A 15,022-nucleotide genomic window follows, 5' to 3' on the forward strand; every position below is an offset into this window, starting at 1 on the left:
AATAACGGTGGAGGGGCAAACAGGAGAAGGAAGTTGGCAGTGAGGTCTAAGATAGAGGTCTACCTTTGGACAAATCAACAGTGCCAACAGCAATGGGGTTCTGAGAGTCAGGTGGTGAGATCAGTCTGTTTCAAGCAGGGAAGAAATCAGGTTATAGGTGCTAGGTAATTGTTGATACTTGGTGACCTGCTGCAGGGTTCCACATTGGACCAGAAAGGGTGCCAAAGTCATTTCTTAGTTTCAACTATCTATATTAGGATAGTTGGTTATATGAACATGCAAAACAAATTAAAATGGGATCTATCGAAACAAAATAAAGGTTTATTGTGGTTTGCTACCCTTCCTCCTCAGAAACCTTGCCATGCCCAATTGTCATATGTGGGATATGTGTAGCAACACCTTCCTGGCCTCAGAATCAAATGAAGGTCCAGGTGTGTACAGTTTAAAAGGGATCACCCCCCCCCTCTTCTGTGCCCCTATCATGTTACTGTCAGCTTTAAGGTGAATCAAACCCTTCTTCTTGGTCTGAACTAGATGTGGGCTTTCTGAGATCTCATAAACCACAGCTCATTCTGTTGTAAAGGCTCACGAGAAGAAGGGTCTGTGGGCATGTCTGGTGGGGAGTAGTAGAGCAGAGTTCTTGGGGCCTGTCTGGATTTTCTCCTGGGTTCAATTTCCCAACCTCTCTATTCTCAGAGTGATCTCCTTGGCCATTGGTCATTCCTCCTCCTACTTTCTGGTCCTTCCTGGGCTGACTGACTCACTGGACCTTCCTGCTTTTCTCTCACCTCCTGGCTCCTTTCTTTGCCCAATAGCAACAACACAGTCTGGATCAAACTGGTTGTGTGCAGAAAGGTATTATCCTCATCTCATCTGGAAAGGGTTTTGTATAACTAAAATCAATTTTATTGGTTTAGCAAAAATACAATTGTTAAAAGAGTGTCATTCCATAATTAATGTAGTCATTAAGAACACCCGTGCAAAAATTAAAACCAGACATTCCTACTGCAAGTGACAAAAAATAACCATTACCCACAAGCACTCACAAAATGTACAAATCACTCTATTTGCACAAATATATTTCTTAAAATGAATCCCAAACAAACATAATCAAAATGCAATGGTTACAACCAATTGTCCTCAAAATGTATCCAAAGGGAAAACACTATTGTCTGATTGTGAGGATCCATTTATACCAGCACACAACATGCTGTGCATGCAAGCCCTGTGCTTCATAGTAAGACTCAATTATCATCCACACATATCATTGTGTGCATATATGCCCTACATAACATGTTATGTTTCTGTTCCTGACGCACAATAGGCAGATTAATCATCAGGGGCAGATGTCAGTGTCTTCGGAAAAATAAATTTGGGTAAACACACCCCTTGTCAGTTCCATAAAATCACCATAGAAGATGCATAGTCCAAACTTGAGCACCGGGCTGGATAACAAGCATAACTGGCAGGGTCTTTCATGAAAGCAAGGAATAAATCTTGCCTCCTGATGCAGGGAATCCGGTCAGACCAAGTGATTGCCATATTCAATTTTTTACTGGCCCGTGGCTCTGGCAAGATGCAAAAACCACTGCCTCTTTGTAGTAAGGCAATAATGCAAATAGGAATGCTCTCCCTGTAGCTTTCCTTGCCACCTGATGTTCCAATCTCAGCTTCCTTTTAATTCTGAACCAAGTTTACTAACACCTTTCCTGCCACATCCTCCCTGGCATGTTAATTCTTCCTCATCTTCCATATTAGCCTCTCCCACTGATGTTACTTCCTCGATATCAAGTCTACTCTCGGATGTTGGCACCTCCTTCACCTCATTGTGTGTCACCACCTCCTCCTACACCCTGGGTTTTGCTACCTCTACTTATCCTCAGCTTTTCTGCCCTGATGTGATAGCTTCTTCCTGATATTGGCAATCTCTTTCTGTTAATATCACCTCTATTGATTCCTTTACTCTCCCCACCTCCTCCTGGGTACTCTCATCCTCTATTGTGTCTACCTCCTCCTTCCTTGGCTATCAACTCCTGTTCCTGTAACACCTTCTCCTCAGTTGTTACCATCTCCTCCTTAGCTACCACTTCCTCCAGCCTCCTGGATAATACAACCCTCTGTTGCCACTACTTCCTCTTTGACTATCCCCCTCCTCTTCACTCTCACCCTGTTATTGCACCACCTCCTCCTTGACCAGCTTAGCTCTCATCACCACTTCCTGCTCTCTACTGCTGCTACCTATCCACTTTCCTCCATCGCTTCCACCACTTTGTCTTCCTTTGCTCTACAGTCTTCAGCTTCCCCCAAACATGAGCCTCCTGTTACGGCAGTCTATATTGCCTGGCAGGAGCTGGTCACATTTATAGTGAGTTCACTTGGGTATGTCTTTAAGTGAGGGTCTGTACCTGGGGGGTTGTGATTTAGTGAGAACTGGGATTGGCTGTCTTCCTTAAGCCGAGGAGGCCTGATCAGGTCGATAGGTTTCCTGTACACCATATTGGCTCCTGATCGTCGTTTTCTGAACTACTCATGTGCCACATGTGGTGTCCTCTTCGAAGATTCCTACATGTAATTTAAAGGCTTGAAACACACTGTGTAAGCCTTTATAGTATTGTTTATTGAGCATGTGGGGAAATGGAATCTTTGTATCTCCAGCATGAGAATCTCTTGGCAGGTAGCAATGCCTAATTAAACCTGTCTTCCCATGCTGAACTTTCAGCATTTGGGAAGTTGCAAACTGGCAATATGAAGAATCCGCTGACATGGGTTAGGGAACACAAGTACGTTTTATTATATATATATATACTGAGCATCCCCCTTCCGTCACACGAACAGCTCTTCCTGGTTTATTACAATTTGGCATAGTCGTCCAGATATCTTGGTCTCCGGTAGCTTCTACTGAATCTCAATGTCATCGTCAAAGTGGCTGTACCTTCTGAGAAGGAAACTCCACTCCATGCTCTTCTAGTTTCTCTATTCATCCCCTCAACTTTCCTTCCACTACTTCCTTCACCATCTCTTGTCAGCACAATCACTCTTTCTTTGTTCCACACTCTACCATCCTTCGTTCTCACAGCATGCTTGAACACTTCCACAACTTCAAGTGGTTTGGGCCACTGACAGCCATCCTCCCTTAGCACAACTGATAATTTGATCCTAACCCAACATCCCACCAAAGGACCCTTGGCTTTCTTAAACTGTCTATTGTCTTGCCAATACGTGTTGCTTAGTTGTCTCTTCCTGATGTTGCCCTTCACAGCATTAAGCTCCACCTCCATACCACTCACATCTCCCATCCAACCAGGAAACAATTTGGTGTTGGCCTTCCTCCCACTGCTGAGCTCGAAAGGAGACACACTGGTTATACTATGGGGTATGAACCTATGCGCCACAATCGTATTCCTCACAACCTCTTTCCAATCTCTCCCATTGGACCACGCCCACCTAATTGCTTCATTAATCACTATATTGATTCTCTACAATGCCATTTATTTGGGGATGATATATGGCACTGGTTGTGCGAGCAATGGACCTTTCTTTAAGGTACTTTTCTATTTCCAGTGACCTGAATTGTGAACCATTATCAGTCGATATTTCTACTCACCACTACTCAACTCTTGAATAAACTTAATAACTCTATTTGTTGTTACATACAGGGTCATTGTCAGCTCTGCCCATCTAGTCAATACATCAATAACCACTGTACAATAAGTCTGACATCCACCACTCTATGAAACATGAAAGTGAGTCTGGTACCCCTCTTTCCATTCCCCAGTGTTCTAAAGAGAAGCCACAATTACACCAAACACAGATCCCTCACGCATAAGCTACTGTCTAAAATCATGAACCCAATGCGTATACAATATTTACAAAAATATCTTTTTGAAATTTATTGTTTTCACATGTTGTATAACAATAAAAAGGCACTAAGTGCCAAACACATGATAATGCACATTTTAGGCACTTTGGCATTGGATTAAAAAGCTGTAAATCTCAAAAACAAAAATACGTTGCGCAACAATCGAACGTCAAAGAAGAGGGATACACAAACAATTATATAACAAGGTTTCATATTATTCTGACCACTTTGTTCATATAAAACACAATCCCACAGTGAATTAACATGGGTATTCTAGATCGCTGTCGACATGTTTCGGCCTTTAATTTATTCCAGACACTATCCCTAGTGTCTTTAAACTTTCTTTTTTATGGCCATCTTCAGGACAGGATTTCTTCAAAATAAGTCAAGATAGACTTTATACCCCAACAGTGGATTTGAACAAATTAATCTATAAAAAATATATACAAAAACAACATATCAATCTCAAATACATTCATTTCATGGGTTAAATTATTTACAAGGTCTCGCCACATAACAGTTGCTGTTAAATATATTACTTTGGCACATTACTACTCATTTGAATAGACCTGTTTAAGACTAAAACAACACTAAACATGCTTCACTTTAAAAAAAGAAAACTTTGGGGCACAACAGGGCAATGTAAGCGAGCTGTTCGAAAATACAGCTCCTTTACTCAATTTACAACTTATAAATGATGTTGACTCTTGCAATCTTTCTCCAAATTCAATTAGAGCTAGTCATTAATAAGCTTTTCATCTCTTATATAATCTTTCTTAAAATGCCAGGTATCACATCTAATTACTCCACCAGGATGAGCCCTGTAATCTACTTATTTATTTAACTATCTGCTCATAATTGTTGGCATTGGTTCTTTAACCTACAGGTCAAGGACATTCCACCAGCACCCATCATGGCCCCTGAAAGGGACGAAGTATTATACGAACCGTGCATATTTTAATCAGCCTGGTTCTATTTATAAATCATGAAAAAATGGTGTAATGATTCCACTTACTGTTGTCATCTGAAAATACAAATTTTCCTTTTCCCAGCTATGGCCAGTAGTTTGTTATATATACAGGCCTCTCAGAGAAACTATACCGCGGCACTGCTACACAGCTTCTTGTGCTGCCAAAATCATCCGGGTGGAGCCAATGCCAAATTACAAAGGTCATTTACACTGTCCTGAAAAAACAAGGGACAAAAGAAACTTCGTCACCACTGCTTTTCCAAGAAAAGGTTACTATTGTCATGGTAACGCTGGCAGTCATTCTGTTGTTTCCACAAAACTCTCCACATCAGGTTATTTAAAAACCACTTCACTAATGATGTGCTTACCCTATTGCAGCAGAGACCACGTTGTTTTTAAACGCATGCGCGGGTTGCTTATATTTCGGATCTCGCGGCATTGCAGCGCAATGAAAAATTCCTTTCAAGGTTCGTAAACCACCTCACGGGAATCAATCTATGAACAATCAAGAAAGCGAAAGGAACAAATACACGCACAATGCAGTCAAACAGGCATGCCAAGCTGTTGTCTTTTCACAGGATCAAAGCACAATTATCCTCCAACGTTTATTGCATACGCTTATCATCTTCCGTCGGTGTCCACGTTCACGCAGTGTTGCTTCAACTGCATTCACAAGCGAACCACTGAGCGGGTTGCTAATTATAGCCCTGACTGAAATCACATGATGTTTTTCCAGCGGCCCGTCTGAGACACGTCCTATCACGTGAGTGCTTTTGCAACTCCCGTAATAGTTACTAAATTAAAGGATCTCACGGTGTGTTTAAATGATGTAAATCACATCCGGGTATGGTTAATGTCACATTGTGTGTTATTTTCTAATTCCTAAATATCAACATGCACTGTTAGAATCAAAAACAGGTGCTGTTACACGGTCTACTTTTTTCTTAAAGGTACATGAACAAGATTTTGATTCTCTGGTGTGGAGTATTCTCAGAGTTTTGACAGCAATAACCAATCCACAGGGGTTACAATTTAGGGAAACTGTAATTGTTTAATGATTCCTCAAATACCTCGCACCGGACCCAGTGTACAGTACAAAAATGTCATATGGAAAATTATCATAGGGAAAAAAAAAATCACAAAAACCTCGCCATCAACCGATTACAGATAATGGCTTTACAAGAGGGTATTCCATTCTACTGACAAATTCAGGCCATGTTGGGCAGTCTTTAAAGTGTAAATCCATCTTTGTTCACACAACGACAGTTTCCTTTCTCTATTACCCCCTCTAGGGGTATTAGCAATTTTTTCAATAACAAACCACAGAAAATCTGTGTGTTTATGTTTTCTTTGTACAAAATGAGCAACTAAAGGTTTATTTGCCACCTTATTTTTTAGGCATGATCTGTGCTCACAGATACGTTGCCTAATTGGCCTAGTCGTTTTTCCGATATACAGTAAATCGCACGGTCATTTAATCCCATAGATCACCCAGTCGGTGGTGCAGGTCGTAAAAGATCGTAATTGCCAAAATTTACCATTTAAGTCAACCGAGGACATATTCTTTGTAAGGTCACACACGGAACAGCGACCACATTTATGGTGGCCTGTTACTCGTGGCAAGTTCCAAAGTGTGGACTGTGGCGTACCACTTTGTTTAAAGGGATAGGTATGTACCAAAAGGTCCCAATAGTTCTGTTGTCTTTTGAATGCAAATTTTGGGATGGTCGGGTTGAAGTCAGAAGTTTTTAAGAAATGCCAGTGTTTTTTCACGATTCTTCTCAGATCGTTACTAATGGGACTATATGTCGTGACACATGTCATTTTATCATCTTTGATGGTTTTCTCTGGGTGAAGGCACCTTTCTCGGTTGGTGTGTTGGGCTCGTTTAAAGGCTCGTTGGATTATTCTTTTTGGGTACCCACGTGACTTCAAGCGAAGTTTTAGATCTTTACCTTCGTTCATGAAATCACTAATAGAGGAAAAATTCCTCCTAATTCTCAGAAATTGCCCCACTGGATGGTTATCTCGAAGACTGAGCGGGTGGAAACTGTTGTATCTCAGCAGGGTGTTTTTATCAGTCGGTTTTCGAAAGAGAGTGGTTTGCAAGTGTCCCGAAAACATCTTCTTAATTAAAATATCTAAAAAAGATATTTGTTCAGGATTACTATCCATAGTGAATTGAATGCAGTTGTTTTGTGCATTTAACCAATTCAGAAAAAGATTTAGACTAGCCTGATCGCCCTTCCATATCATCAGCACATCGTCAATGTAATGAAACCATCTGGTCACGTTGCCTTTGAAAGGGTTATTTTCATGGAAAACTGATGCTGCCTCAAAAGAGTCCATAAATAAATTTGCTAAGTCTGGGGCAAATGTCGCACCCATACTTGTCCCGTGAATCTGTTGGAAAAATAAACCATCATATAGGAAAAAGTTCTCTGTTAAAGCAAGACGTATACACTCTAAGATAACATTTGTAGGTACCACTTCTTGGGTTGTAGTGCGTTTGTTCAGGTAGAATGCCATGACCTTTAAACATTCTAGTTGCGGTATACTAGTGTATAGCGCTGTTACGTCTAAAGTGACTAACAGATCTGTTTGATCGATCACCAAATCTGCCAGATGATTGATCATACTGGTGGTGTCCTTAATAAAGAACTTCATAGTCCTCACAAAAGGTCTCAGAAACCAATCCGTGTACACAGAGAGGGGTTCTAAAATCGAATTTAAAGCCGACACAAACGGTCTTCCTGGTGGAGTAATTTTATTCTTGTGAATTTTTGGCAATAGATAAAAAGCCGGGATAGATGGATTTTTGTTGATCAGAAAACTATGTTCATCAACAGTAATCCAACTCTCTCTTATTGTGTGATCCATCAGGCTTTTTATCTCATCCCTAATTCTGGGGGTGGGATCACGGTCTAGTTGTTTATAGAACACAGGGTTGTTTAGTTGAGCCAGAGCTTCTCTTTCATATAACACCGTATCCCACAGCACTATTCCCCCGCCTTTATCCGCAGGTTTTATCAGAAAAGAGGAGTTGTTTTGAAGAGATTTTAAAGCCTCTCTTTGTCCATGAGACATATTATCTCTTACATGATTCCGTGTTTGTAAAAGCACCTGAGTGTCCTCTAGAACTTTGTTTTCAAAAGCCAGTACAGCTGGCGACACCATTGAATTGTTCGGAATAAAGGTGGAAGGAGGTTTTAAGCCTGTAATGCTTTTTTCTTTATTCGAAGAAGGGGCGTTATTGAAAAAGTATTTAAGGCGTATTGATCGAAAAAACATTTGTAATTCGATCTGTGTTTCAAAATCCCGAGCTTTAGTGGTTGGGACAAAACTAAGACCGTTTCTTAAAATGTCGCTTTCTAGGGCAGTTAGAACATGTGTTGAGAGATTAAACACCGGGATCACCAAGTCGCTGGTGGACCCTGCCAATTGCGGGTCTGCATTCTTGGTGGTCCCTGTTGCCTGTTGCGGCCACGTTTCCCTTTCCCGCGGAAAAAATGTGGTTGTCCACTGGTGTTGGCCGATGTTGAGGGGGCTATAGTATCAGAATCACTTCCAGAACTTGAATTGGATGTGTTTGAAAAACTGACATATTTGTTTTTTCGTCATCCTCCAAATTGCCCTCTGTTTTGTGTCATTTTATTTTGGTCAGTGTAATAGGACTCTACAAGGTAAGGATATGTTGTAGTTTCTTCATAGTTGGTTATATCGTTCTTATATTTCCAGATCTTTTTATCTAGAGTTAATTTCTTAAATTTCTGGATCTCATCTTCTATTTTCTCAAGTTTTTCTTTGATGTTTTTGATCAATTCACTGCCCTTTATTTTGATTTCTAGGGTTGCGATTTCTTCCTTTTGTTTATCTGCTTCTTCCACAGATGTGTCTATAATGAGAATCAGAAAATCTCTAGAACATTTATTGCCTACTGCACTGAACTGGCCTTTAAACTTCGGGTTATCTGTGAAGACGCAAGGAACATTTTTAATTTGTAGGCCTTCAGGAATAATGCCAGCTTTTAAATATGCAAGTATCATCTGACCGTGAGACTCTGTTCTAGTCATTTTTTTCTTTTTTTGAATCAGAGTATCGAAGTCATTTAATTCAGTCAGGGGAACATCCCCTTGACGGTCAGTTGCTACTATCGAGGGAAGGCCTATCAACCTCTGAAAGTATTCGTCGGAAAACGCTACAGTGTTTACATTTTCCATTTCACAAAGATGTGGTCAGAATGTCTAACAAGATCACTCTAATACCCACTGATTGATTCAAAAAATCAACCTGCCAGCCAAAGGGCTGTCCTCAACAGTGTTACCGAAAAACAGCCTTTATATCATCCTTGGTGCTTTTACAGCAGAGGGGCTGAGCAAGGATAATAACTTTTGACTTGCTGGATGGATTTGGATGGAATTTTCCGAACAAACAGTTTGTCAAGAGCTCTACTAAACCAGAGATTCTGGGAACAATTTGTTAGAAAGAAGTAGGAGGTTAAGATTGGAACTTTGCTAAGGTTCCCAACTTTTTTATCAGGGGACCAAGACTCAAAGGGAACTAGCTCTAAAACGAGCACAATATGAAACATGAAAGCGAGTCTGGTACCCCTCTTTCCATTCCCCAGTGTTCTAAAGAGAAGCCACAATTACACCAAACACAGATGCCTCACGCATAAGCTACTGTCTAAAATCATGAACCCAATGCGTATACAATATTTACATAAATATTTTTTGGAAATTTATTGTTTTCACATGTTGTATAACATTAAAAAGGCACTAAGTGCCAAACACATGATAATGCACATTTTAGGCACTTTGCCATTGGATTAAAAAGCTGTAAATCTCAAAAACAAAAATATGTTGCGCAACAATCGAACGTCAAAGAAGAGGGATACACAAACAATTATATAACAAGGTTTCATATTATTCTGACCACTTTGTTCATATAAAACATAATCCCACAGTGAATTAACATGGGTATTCTAGATCGCTGTCGACATGTTTCGGCCTTTAATTTATTCCAAACACTATCCATAGTGTCTTTAAACTTTCTTTTTTATGGCCATCTTCAGGACAGAATTTCTTCAAAATAAGTCAAGATAGACTTTATACCCCAACAGTAGATTTGAACAACTGAATCTATAAAAAATATATACAAAAACAACATATCAATCTCAAATACATTCATTTCATGGGTTCAATTATTTACAAGGTCTCGCCACATAACAGTTGCTGTTAAATATATTACTTTGGCACTTTGAACCTACCAATCAGGTCAATCTTTGCACCACCTTACGCTCTTAGTTTGATATCCACTTTGTGCAAATATTTGGGTCCAGATTTCCTCTATATAACCTCTGGAATTAGTGTGTATTTCGCTCCTGAATCCACCATCATAACTATCGGGACACCATTAGCCGGTCAGATAGCACTGCGAGTAGAGCGCTCGTTTTGACATCCATGCATAGCCTGCTGACGCAGGTTTGAATCCTGGCAGGGCCAAACTCAGCCGTTCACCCTTCCAAGGTCGATAAAGGAGCACCACACACTGTCGGTAATAATAAGCAGTGCTGAGATGCCTGAGGTTTCGTAGAGCTATATGAGTGCAAATTATTATTAGTATTAACCATGATAGTGGTTTTTGTACTAGCAAAGTTCCAATCTTAACCTCCTACTTCTTTCTAACAAATTGTTCCCAGAATCTCTGGTTTAGTAGAGCTCTTGACAAACTGTTTGTTCGGAAAATTCCATCCAAATCCATCCAGCAAGTCAAAAGTTATTATCCTTGCTCAGCCCCTCTGCTGTAAAAGCACCAAGGATGATATAAAGGCTTTAAGGAGAGGAGGAAACCCCTTTATCTGTCAAATATTAAAAAAAACTACTGTATGGATTTACCCCAGACCTGTCAAGAAATTTAAGTCACAGCTTTGTGCCCAGTTTGTTTCTTATTTGGTCGAAATCTGCCCAGCGGTTTTTCGTGTTATGGGCGTTCAAGAACTCCACTTTTGCTCTATGGGAAAATGAAAAGGCAACACTGTAAACTGGGGTGTTTTGTTTTCTTAATAGCATTTTCATTTCATAACATATTGTTCCCAAAATGTTCACTTTGGGGGGCCCTTGACAAACGTTTTCCTTTAAAAATTCCATCCAGATCTTCCCAGCAAGTCAACACTGATTCGCAATAGAATATTGGGGAAAACCATTTCTAAAAAGCCTCTCAGCCTCTCTGCTGCAATGAACCATGGGCGATATAGCTATACTTTTCGCAGAAAAGGGGGCAACCGCTTCTCCGCCAAATATTTTAACAACTACTGGATGGAATAACCACAGACCCCTTCCCAGAAATCAGGACAATGATTCATAACCAAGTTGTTTCATACCTGGTCCTGAAAATGAATGGGAGTAGACCAAAAACAGCATTTTTTCATTCTTAATAACTTTTTTCATATTTAATTAACCTTTCCCAATATTTTGCAAATTTGGAGTAAATCTATCCAGTAAAGGCAAAACTTCGGTTGAAAGAATGTGTCATATCTGCGCCCGGCAGCGGACTCACTTCCTGATTCTGTATCCGCAGACGCCTCTGGACCAATCAGAGAGCCGCGTAACATTCGCGGACATCGCATGCGCCCGCTGACTGGTCAATTAAAAACATGAGGTGCATCAAAACTTTTGTAATGGGTGCCATGTTTGATTCACAAACTGCGCCCGTAGTCTGCAGATGTTGCAGCAAAAGCATACAAAAAAATGCAAAATTACACTTGTCAAACTAATGAAACAATCTCTGTGGATGTGAGGGGTGATGAGAATGGGATGGCATATGTCCAGAAAAAGCCACAAAACAGGTGATTTTTCTTCTCCCACGGCTGCAACCATCTTTGGGGATATTGTTGCAATGTGCGCAAACTTGGCAAAAGTTCGAGGACATCCATGCCTATTTCTGCATTATAGAGACAAGCAGTTTTTGGATGGCTTATAACTTTGGCGCCATTCAATGAAACTGCATGACATTTTGCAATATAATTTTAGACCCAACATCAAATGCTTTTGCAAAGGTTGATGACGTTTCGCCAAAAGGTGGCAAAATTAATGGGGGGTCTCAACATTTTTAGATGACTTGTAACTTTGGGGGTCCTTTGACAAATCTGCACAAAAGTTTGCAAAACGATTATAGACCATACCTTGAATGTTTGTGCAGCGACTGAATGGATTTTGTCAAGTGGGGGCTAAGTTATATCATTATTTTGTGCAAACCTGTGTGAGGAGCATTGGCAAGGACCCAAAAAGCATGGTTTCTCAATTGTTGCCAGTGTTTTTCTTCTTAAAGTGTCATGTTGTCGGTACAAAAATAGTGTTTGGTGAGTGAGGTATAGCCTGTGGCAATAGCCACTGACCATGGCCACCAGGGACAGGCAATGGGGTTAAAGTGGGCATGGCCACCAGGTTCCGGTAATGTGGTGATGTTTTTTGAAATCAGGATAGGTGTGAAAGGGAAAAAAATGTCTGCATGCGGCTGCAGCCCGAAGTGCTGGATGAAATTGCAGCAAACGTGTGTGAAGAGCATCAGAAAAGACCTAAAAGCATAGTTTTGCAAATGTCTCCTCTGATTTGCTTGTTGGGCATGCAGCATGCCCGAGGCACTAGGTTTGAATGGGTAAAGAAATTCTGCTTGCGGCTACAGACCCAAGTGCTGGACGGGATTCCATCAAACTTGTGCGAGGAGCTTCAGCAAGGACCTGAAGACGTGCAGGAGGCTGAGTGTTCCCAATGTGAGTCATGTTGCAGTGATTGCAGAGCTGTGGAAGTGCTGAAGGAGTCTAAGGCCAGAAGCAGAAGGTCTCGGGAGAAAAGGAATCTTCCACAGCAAGTGGCTGGGCCAAAGACACCCGTCCTGGAGAGGGGTGTGTGTCTCCAGCAGGCCAGAAGTATCAGAAGAAGTGTAAGAAGCCAGGGAAGCAGCGTGTCCCGCAGAACTAGTGTCACTGAAGCTGGTGAGTGAAGCATGGCCTCCAGGTGCACTGCAAAAATCTTGCTGGTAACTGTAATCAGCTCTTAATTGACTTGTGTTAGAGTTAATGCGAGAAACCCTTGTTTGTTGTATCAAAGGTCTCTCCATCAATGAAGGTGTAGCACTGCGTATAACGTTGAAGATTCTTGTTCACAGAAGAAGCTAAAACACTTGAAACCCATTGTTGATGTATCCAATACTGTTTGCTGAACAATGAAGCGGTCGTGTGTCTCTAATTAAGTTGAGAGAATGCTTCCTAAACCTGACTGAATAGTGAACTTTGTCTCTAAACGAGTTACAAGTAGCAGAGTGAAAACATTAACAAAGGGAAATTGTGTGTGCCTAATTTTAATTTCCAAAGGGAGCCTGAACTTCATTCTTTGCTATTACACGGGAACGCAAGGTTTTGTGTCAACTTTAAACCTTGGGAACTGCCTGAAAGAAAGGTTGTGTCTGCCTTATTATATTTTCACGCTGAAGATGAAACTCTGGATTGTATCCAGAATTGACATTCACATCATTTTAAGAAGTAAAGAGACTAAAAGCTTCAAGGAGAAGAACAAGCATTAGCCAAGGCAGTAGACCTCACTTTGCAGATTGAAACTTGTTTTGCTAAGCATTACAGAGGTTGTTAACAGTTAAGTGGCATAAGAAGCAGGTACGCCATTACTACCTGAAGCTAAGAAAGTGGCACAGAAGTTTTTGGGTAACTGCTGAGATTGATACCTGGCGGAAGGGTATGTGCAAAGCTGGGAACGGGGAAACAGATGCTTGTGAAGAATAACCTGATGTAGAAAACAACCTGTGGTGCAACAGACTACTGAAGATAGAAGGGAAAGGGTCATGTGAGCAGAAGCAGGTTGTTCTGGTGGTAGGTAGACTGACTGAAGAGGCAAAGAGGCTGCCCCTTTTAAGAAAACCATTAAAAGGAAGAGTGCCTTGCCTAACTGAAGAGGTTGAGTGTTTGGTTAAAATCTACCTAACAAGTCATACATACTGAAGTAGTAGTAGTTACACTTGAACTGTGGTGGTGTATAACATTGTCAGCAGATGTCACGTCAAAGTGATTGAAGCAATATTGTGCTATGAGGAAAAACTGACTGTTCTCATAGTACCAAGAGTAAAAGTGTGGTGTTTGAAAGTAGAAGCAGCAGAACATCCTGACAAGTATACCCGATGTAAAGTTCTATCAGGTGAAGTTGTCAAGTGTATATTATGGACAATTGAAGAATATCACACTTTCTTTGAACTGTGGCAATTTATCCAGACGTAGAGACCAGTGATCATCATAACCAGGATTACCATTATACTATTTTTATTCCTGAAAGTTGGAAGAGGAACTTTTCATCCAAGGATAAAGAGCGGCTACCAGCGGATCTTTGTTTTGACTTTGAACTTTCAAGTACTGGGTTGAAACCTTTCTATTCTTTTGTTGAACGTTTGGAAGTGACTTTGAAGCCTGGGGATTGAGTTTTATTTTGTTTATTTATTTATTTTTTGTGCATTTGTAAGGCACCTATACATCAAGTAAATTGTGTTTCAAAGCGCCCACAGGGCAACGGGGAGTGAACATGGGAACAAAAGGCAAATATAATAGCAATGAAGAGAAAGAAAGAGGCAGTCCTATTAGGCCATGTGAGCATTCAGAACATGCAAGTGCATAGAGAGAGAAGGGACATGGGAGGGGGGTGAGTGCTACGAGTTCCACGGAGGGAAGTGCTAGGGGGTAAGTTGCAAGCAGCTGTTAAGTGCCTGGCAGACATCACTTACTTAGTAAGAGTAGTCAACTGTCAATACAATAAGTGCAGGCCTGTGAGACAGCACAGGCCAATGGGTGCCCAAAGGCAAGTGCTGGCAGTAGACAGAGGCTGAAGATGATTGTGCGGGGGAGGCCAGGACCCAGAAGGACACATAAGGGCCCTGGTCACCAATCTCAGCGACTGTGGGTTTTAGCAAGGGAGGGAGAGGGGGAAGGAGGAGGTGAAAAGGAAAATCTTGAGGAGCTTCTGGAATTTGAGGAGATCCAGCTCAAGACGGAGACAAAAGGGAGGTTGTTCCAGAGGAGGAGCTAGCTGAGGAAAGAGATTGGCCACCAACTTGCTGTGCCGAAAGGAGCATAACAATCTAAAGGGAGAGTATTTGGTGAGAGACAGTTGTAGATAATGTGTTCCCCGGCCCCAGAC

General features: G+C 41.1%; 1 protein-coding gene across 4 annotated transcripts in view; it reads left to right on the forward strand.

The window, feature by feature from the left end:
* ITPRID1 (ITPR interacting domain containing 1) overlaps positions 1-15,022 on the forward strand; it is an 826,173-nt gene that overhangs the window by 714,599 nt on the left and 96,552 nt on the right. The window lies entirely within an intron of this gene.

Source organism: Ambystoma mexicanum, chromosome 5p (assembly GCF_040938575.1).
Source record: "Ambystoma mexicanum isolate Mex_15411 chromosome 5p, UKY_AmexF1_1, whole genome shotgun sequence".
Taxonomy (NCBI): Eukaryota; Metazoa; Chordata; class Amphibia; order Caudata; family Ambystomatidae; genus Ambystoma; species Ambystoma mexicanum.